Source organism: Eretmochelys imbricata, chromosome 18 (assembly GCF_965152235.1).
Source record: "Eretmochelys imbricata isolate rEreImb1 chromosome 18, rEreImb1.hap1, whole genome shotgun sequence".
Classification (NCBI taxonomy): Eukaryota; Metazoa; Chordata; order Testudines; family Cheloniidae; genus Eretmochelys; species Eretmochelys imbricata.
In genome coordinates, this window is record NC_135589.1 from 16,854,086 (window position 1) to 16,861,724 (window position 7,639).

The following is a 7,639-nucleotide window of genomic DNA, read 5'->3' on the forward strand; positions in this document are numbered from 1 at the left end:
TTATTTCCCAGCTAGGCTAGACTCGTGATTGCTGCCAGTAAACAGGGAGGAGGCAGGACTGCTCCATGCGATACCACTAGGCTCTGTGTTTACAGCTCCCGGAGTTTGCGGATGACTCATTTGGGTCAGGGCAAGGGATCCAGCGTGCTAGAGGGTTGCAGGTGCGAGGGAAGGTCTGGCGGCCTTGAGGCGACATGGACACCCAAGGGACAAAGGTCAGAAGTCCAAAAAGAGCTGGTGGAGTGAGAGAGTGGGAGAAGGAGGTGGCAGAGTGAAGCCAGAGGAAAGCAGGGAACAGGAGGCAAGCTGGAGAGGAGGTGGAAATGTTGGGGGGGTGGGGAGGGAGAATGCGATCCCAGGGCAGTCCTGGAATTTCACGATCAAATCCACTTTACTCCCAGGATCCGCAGAAACCCACTGCCAGCAAGGGAGTAAATAATCTGCCAATTGCATGGGTGGGCTAAGAGCAGACAGGGTCTGAAGCCTCCAGCGCTGAAGCTCCATCCTCCACAGGCAAAAATTCTGAGTTCCCCCAGCCCTCAGTCTAGGTCCCATCTTCCTGCTACCTCTCCCCGGTGCTGCTCCCCTTCCTGACACGCCTTCCTCTCCTAGCATCACCTTCGTGCTGACTTCATGCTCCTTCCCCACCCACGAGCCCACCCCAGAGACAGAGAACAAACCTTGCCTCTTTATATCTGTACAGCTCTGTGCACACCTATAGTTTTTGGTGTGATGATCTCGTCTCCGGCAAATGCAGGCGTTTGCAGTGAAGCTCCCCTGACCTTCGCCCACCTCAGTTCTTCAAGCTAGAAATATGTATCACCAATACAGACCCTTATGAAAGCTGGCGGAGGCCAGGCCCTTGGGTGAATGGCCGCTACAGTCTCATAAGAGTAAATAAGTTATTGCCTGGCTGAGCCCTGGGCTGATTTAACTGAATTCCTCGCCACTCCGCGTAGCTCAATAACCAACACATGGGAATCAGAATAATCGGATACCCCGTAAGGAGATTCTTTCATTGCAGTGATCGGCTCCAGAATGGATCTGTTCCATCTGGCAGCGAGAGCGGGAAGGCATCTGCCAAATGTCGGGGGTGCCTTGCAAAGCACCTCCCTGCCACTTAGAGATGGCACCTGCCCATGCCCGAGCAAATGTTTACAGCCCTCATGGAGCTCGTTAGGCCAACCCTGCTCCCTAAGCCATAAATAATAGAGCCGGGGGAAGCGGAAAGCTGTTGAAGTGGCCAGCTAGGCAGCCCCTGACCTCAAGCCAACGCATTTGGAGTGGATGTGTTAGCACAAACTCCCTCTTCCAGTCACTAAATACATCGCTGGGGGTTGTAAGTGATTCCTTACATTTACATTCTTACCCTCTCAGCGGCTGGTCTATGAGACACTGGGCTTGATTATCTTCTAGGATGACCAGATAGCAAGTGTTAAAAAATCGGGACGGGGGTGGCGGGTAATAGGTGCCTATATAAGAAAAAGCCGCAAAAATCGGGACTCTCCCTATAAAATCGGGACATCTGGTCACCCTAGTCTCGTCTCATGTCACCAGGGCTACACTGGTGGCTGCTCTCCGTCGATCTCCATGGAGTTACACGGGCTGGGGCACACTCGGCTGGGCGGGAGGAGGATCAGGCCCAGGGTTCCACAGGCAGGCAGACTGATCTCTGCGCCGGCTCCCGCCTGCTTCTCGTCCCATCTGGTGAGCAGACCGTACCGTCTCTGCCATGCGGGTTGGCTCTGGTTAACAGGAACACACACGCCAACCCACGCCAGGGGCTAATTGGAAATCGGTGCAGAATGCACGTCAGCCAGGCCAGCTACGGTGGTCTTAGGGGCAGACTGGGGGGTCCTGAATTGACCCCAGTCCCGGAGAAAAGGGCTGTTGGGTAACAGTCCTTAGGGCATCCCCTCTGGGGAAGGGCAGAGGGATCTCCAAGTGTGAGGCGTCGATTAGCCCCCTCATCTGTAAATCCCTCCAGAGTGCAGGGCGCTGTGTGACAGATCCAGGGTTAACCCCCTACCCAAAGGGAACACGTACAGACATGGCTGCCTCCTTGCCTGTGGTCTGTTGTTCTCCCACACTGTACCTAGCTCCCATTAAATGTAGCTGGAGAATGGGTCCTGCAGGCTTCCCTGGTAGAGAAGCACACTGTACCTTATAAGAGACGCACCATTGCGAGTGTCCTGTACTATACACCATTGTGAGGCGAACACCATTTTTGACTGGACCTTATACTGTTACAAGAAACACACCATTGTGACTGTATTGTACACCGTTACAGAGACACCATTGCGACTGTACCATACACCATCCCAAGGCACAGACCATTGTTACTGTCATCTAGCTAAGCTCCAGGATCTGATCTGGAAGGAATAGCTTTAAAACTATACAGCAAGGACAATGTCGAGTTTACACCTTGGCCAAAACTGGACAAGTGCTTGGGGAATTCTGGGCAAGGAGTGAAATTCCCCTTGGCCTGCACCCCCCAAACCCCCATCCATGGTTTTGGTGAACTCCTTGGGGCACTATTTGCAAAAAGAGAATCCTTCCCCCTCCCCCTCCCCCCACGACGAAAAGTTCAATTTCCTCTCTGATTTTCTAGGTTCTCATTTGCCTTCCAGTGTCACCTCTCCATCACCTTCCTTCTGGCTCCCTTGAGAAGCCCTGCCAATCACACAGGTCAGCTGCTGCAAGGAGAAGAGGCTTTAATTGTTCCCATTCCAAGCATCCTGCCTGGCCTGGCAATAACACAATGCCACACGCACCATCTCCTTGACAGGCGCCCGAATGCAGAGGAGAGAGCGGAGGCAGCAACAGCCCCTACGTGGGAGAGATCTGCTAAACAGCACCTGTCAGACTTCCTACACATGATGGACAAGAGGAGCAGGAGGTGTGATCTCCGCCACGTCACGGGGCAAGTGCTCCCCACGGCTCAGCCCCTGCCGCAAGCCTCCATTTTTTAAAAGTTTCTCACTGTTTCACTGGACGGAAAAAAATAAGACACAAGTAGAAGGATTCTGGGCTGAGTCTATCTGGGGTGTGGGGGTTTATTTCTACCTCCCTATACACTTCCTCTGCTCTGCACTCCCTACAGCATCCTAGCAACTTGGCTGGCCCCATCTGCCTGTGTGCCCAACTCTCCAGCTGAACCCTGTCCTGCAGCATTACAGACTCAGGCACATCTGTACCTCAGCATCCTCATCTGTGAAGTGGGGATAATGACACGTGCCCCTCCTTTGTAAATCACACTGCGATCGATGGATGAGGCTTGATGGCCTTTGGACTTTGCTCTTCTCTTCTGGTGGACAATGACTTCCCAGTTTTTCTTCAGTAATGACAACTTAAATGGTTTTGAGAGACAGCCGTGGCGTACCTCACAGGATGGGTGGTCTTGTGGCTGATGCTCTGACCTGGGACCCAGGAGATCTGGGTTCAATTTTGAGCCCTCCTTGACCTTTGCTTTGCTCATGCTGTTAGTCAGAATTCGTTAGCCATTGCATTCCAGAACAGCGTCCACTCGTGTGCAAGATACAGGACTGGACTTTCCAAGCCAGGAGCGAAGGATAACAGCCTCAGTGCAGCCCGCTGCTTGGCACAGTCCTGAAACATGGCAAGAGGAGACACTGGGGGATTAGTCCGGTGGTCGTGGAAGTGAAGTCTGGGAGTGCTGGAACCAGTGGGCTCCACCCACCGCACCCTGCCATCTGGTGCGAGTGAATGCACATTGCTGCCAACTCAGAATTCCCCACTCACGGGCTCTGTCTGCACAGGGCACGAGGCAGTGGGGAAACCGGCCCACCATCACCTGCGTCTCTGAGAGCTCATTATATTTTACTTGGGGGCCTAGAAGCCCCCGGCACGCAGCCAGGCCCCATTGGGCCAGGCCCGGCACAAATACAACCCCAAAAGATGGTTCCTGCCCCGGAGAACTTCCAGTGGCTAAACGTCACCCCCTTAGGGGCTGTAGGAGCAAACAAGCCTGGCAGGGGCAGGGGCGGTATAAGGAGGAGCTTCTCTCACATGTTCCTCTCCTCTCCACCTGGAAGAGCAGCTGATGGAGTGTGGGCAACGCTCATTGTCAGGACAGAGTGGGGAGCAGCTGGGACTGGAGGTTAAAGAGGAAGCAAGCTGGTGGGAAGGGGAGGAGACCAGGGGCTGGGTGGGGCGGGGGTTGGCCACCCAGAAATGTCTCCAGTTTTCTTTGGCAGGTGTTTTTTGTGCTGTAATCGAGTTCTCCTCATCACAGGGCCACATGCCACTTGTGCACCTTCTCCCTGAAGTTTACATTACGCCTCTTCTCAGCCAACATTCGCTTAATCCTGTGCAATTTCACCATGGCAGGAAGCCAGGCTGTTGGTCGCAGAACCTCTTATTCCATAACTCTGCGAAAAGCAGCTCCCAGGGGCCCCATTTACCAAAACCCACAGCTCATGCCTCCAGCCTTTACCCATAGAAATAGATAGGTGGGACTCCTCGCTTCTCCAGCCTTTGCTGCCGGGGGTAAGCTGTGCTTGTAATTATTGTACGTTTTGCAGCATCAGCTAGAGGTCTGCCTGAGATTGAGGCCCCCTGGGTGCTGCCCATGCTCAGAGTGAGAGATCGCCCTTGCCCCACAGTAAATAGCTGCACTAGACAAGACAAAGTGCTTGCATCCCCAGGTCAGAGAGGGAAACTGAGGCACGAAGCAATGACACCCAGCAAGGGGGGCGGGTCCCAGCGCCCGGGCTCCAGCCTGATCCCAAAAGTCTACACAGCCATTTTATAGCCCCACAGCCAAAGCCCTGCAAGCCCGAAACATCTGACCTGGGCCAGCCGTGGCTGTGTTATCGGCCCCCGGTAAGATATCGACTGTACCTAAACGCTGGAACCGTCCTGCAGCACTTCCAGGAGGGAATTTTTCTACACACTTAGCCAGGTGCATTGTGGTGGCCCCCTTGCAACACTGAGCGGTTCCGATGACAGCAGGGGGTGCAGGTCGACCGCTGCGGGGTCTTGCTAACACCCCCAAGTGTCAGCGTCACCATCCTCCCCTCTTACTGCATTGTGCTTCGCAGCTCACACAAGCTGGTGGGTTCATGAACTCATTTCTGCCAGGGACTTGAAGCTGAAAAGTGCAACCTGTCACTATTCACGCTGCACCATCACCGTTGATGGAATATGGTTAATATTCCCCAGAACTACAGAGCAATTAGCCAGGGCAGGCCCCTGTAATTAACAGTCAGTGGGTGTTTCGCAGCAGTTAGCTCCCTGTTATTATGAGGAAGATTTTGTCAGGGCTTCTCTGTGCTTTTCAGGGGGTGAGAGAGAAGCCATCAAATCGACACCAGCGAAGCGGTCTAGTCTCATCTCATTGAATGTGCTGGAGTCCCCTTCTGATCTGACAGTTGCTCTGAGCCCCAGGAGGGGAAGAACAAACCCCGTGGCCCGGCAGCAAAGATAAGAGTCTGATTCTCCCGCCCCTGTATTAATTACAGACCCCCATGCAGTAACCCAGGGGATTCAGGCTGTCAGCCTCATCAGTCCAAAGCATGAAGTAAAAGAAAGAAGATTTGGGGGTTACATTAGAGAAGGACCCAAATCACCCCTCCCCAGCCCCTCCAAATCCAGCCACCGCACAACATTGCGGGGTATTTGGAAGCCCAACCCAGAGCTAGCTCCAAATTTCACCATTGGCCCCTCTCTTTATCGGGTGCTGAACCAAACCCCACCCAGCCCCCCACAGAAGTCAGGCTGTTAGGCTTAGACTTCTTGATGCGCGCCCATGCTGGCAGGCACTGAAGCGGTTAATGCTGTAGGTCCCAGGGCAGCAGGGAGGAGTGCCGGGTCATGGCAGAGCCCATGCTAGGATTCCCTGCAGCCCAGGAGGCATGGACGCCTCCATCACCAGCACTGTTAATTCCCAATAAACCTTCTTCCCCAGGCGCAAAGCAGCCGCCTCGCTACACCCCTGGATACAGGGACCCTGACGCCCTGGAGATGAGACGATAAACTCAACTCAGCTCGTCTTTGCTGCTTGTGTTGAAAATATCTCTGTCCAGCCAGTTTCTCTCTGTTACACACGTGTAACTCCATGAGCATCCACTGGGTCACCTCGCTGAACCCGAATCGGTGATGCTGGCAGGAGCTTGGCAGTTGATTTTGCCATTAACGCCGGCTTAGGATCTGAGCGAGAAGAGAATCGCTCTGTATATGAGCCACTTCCAGAGGCCTTCCCCATCAGGGCCAGGCACTAATCCCAGCGTCAGGAGCATTCCAGAGGGAAACATCTGTCTGCACAGAGTCCCCAGGGGGCTGCCCCTTTGGCTGCTCTGTCCACTCCCTTTGCTGACATGCAGTAACAGGGGAATGGCTCTTTTTATGGCTCTCCCGGGGGGACGCTGAGCAGCCCCTTTTGTTCCCAATCTTTCTTGCAAAGGGCAGCCAGTGGCCTTGAGCTCAGCAGCTGCAGCTAGCCCTGCCATCCATGGGGAGCTGCACCTCGCTGGAGCTCTCCGTTCTCACGCTCTTTCATGTCCTTGTGCTGAGTTCTGCGGGGGAGAGGGGCCGGGATAACATGCCCTTAGGAGAGACAGAGTCTGTTTGCTCCCTTGGGTCCCTGCTTGGTCTTCAGCAGGCTCAGGCCCCTTCTAGTCATTGCACTTAACCAGGGTGTGTTTTGAAATGCTACAAAGATTGTCCCTAAGATGATTTTCGAACAGCTGGACTCTCTCCCAGCACCGAGTAGCTGCTGGGAATCTCAGGGTGGGAGGGGACGGAGCCAGGAGGAGTTCAGCTGTCTTGTTTTACAAGGGTTCGTACAAACCCCTAACCCCCCCCCCCGCCCGCGCCTCCCCCCACCCCTAGTAGGCAGTGTTTGCAGCTAGAAAAGAAAGCTCAGTGGGCAGCAGTTAGAACAAACTAACGGAAACCAGACAGGGCTTAAAAATAAACTCACATTCGAGTTAGGGTTGGGGGTTAAAAAAAGGCAAGAGAGAAATCAGCTATTGCCTCAGAGATTTGACTGGGCTCCTGTCTGACTATCGCCTGTCTGGCTTGGCTCCAAACTCCCTCGTCCTGCAAACGCTTACATACATGCTTGAGCACGGGCAGGGTCAGCGGGTTGGAAGACAAGCCAGACAAGCACGAATAAGCAGGTGAGTTTTCCCGTTGACTTCACTGTGACTCCTCCCGTGCCTGAAGTTAAGCCTGCACGTAACTCTTTCCAGGGTTGATGCCTCCAATGATAAATTCCTTGGGGCAGGGACTGTGTCGTTCTCTATGTTTGCACAGTGCCCAGGGCAATGAAGCCCCACTCCTGACCGGGCCTGTTGGGTGGGCCTGCACGCAACAAAACAATTACAGATTCCCTCTCAAGCTGGATGCAGGCCCCCTGCAAAAGTTGATGAATCCTGGTGCCCCCCAGTGGGTCTGCAGAGGGAACAATTAGCTCCTGATTGCTTCCAGCGTGACCCCTCTGCCTTGCAACGACAGGAACTTGTCAGAGTACGTTTCATTGCCCAGCACCCTCGTCCCTTTCTCTCTGCCTGGTGCATGGTGCTGCAGAGCCAGGGAGAGCATCACGCTTTCCCCTCTCTCCGCACCACTCCCCACTGATTGGCATAGAGCACTCACTCTGGTATTTCTACGCAGG

General features: G+C 54.2%; 1 long non-coding RNA gene across 2 annotated transcripts; it reads left to right on the forward strand.

Annotated features, from left to right (window-relative positions):
- Positions 1–115: 115 nt before the first annotated feature.
- On the forward strand, positions 116–4,435 carry LOC144276813 (uncharacterized). Of its 2 annotated transcripts, none has more exons than XR_013348341.1 (3): positions 116–215; positions 1,558–1,707; positions 2,612–4,435. It is a non-coding gene; the product is annotated as an uncharacterized LOC144276813 (long non-coding RNA). The 2 variants fall into 2 exon arrangements; XR_013348342.1 differs by having other exon boundaries at positions 2,631–4,435.
- The last annotated feature ends 3,204 nt before the right edge of the window (positions 4,436–7,639 follow it).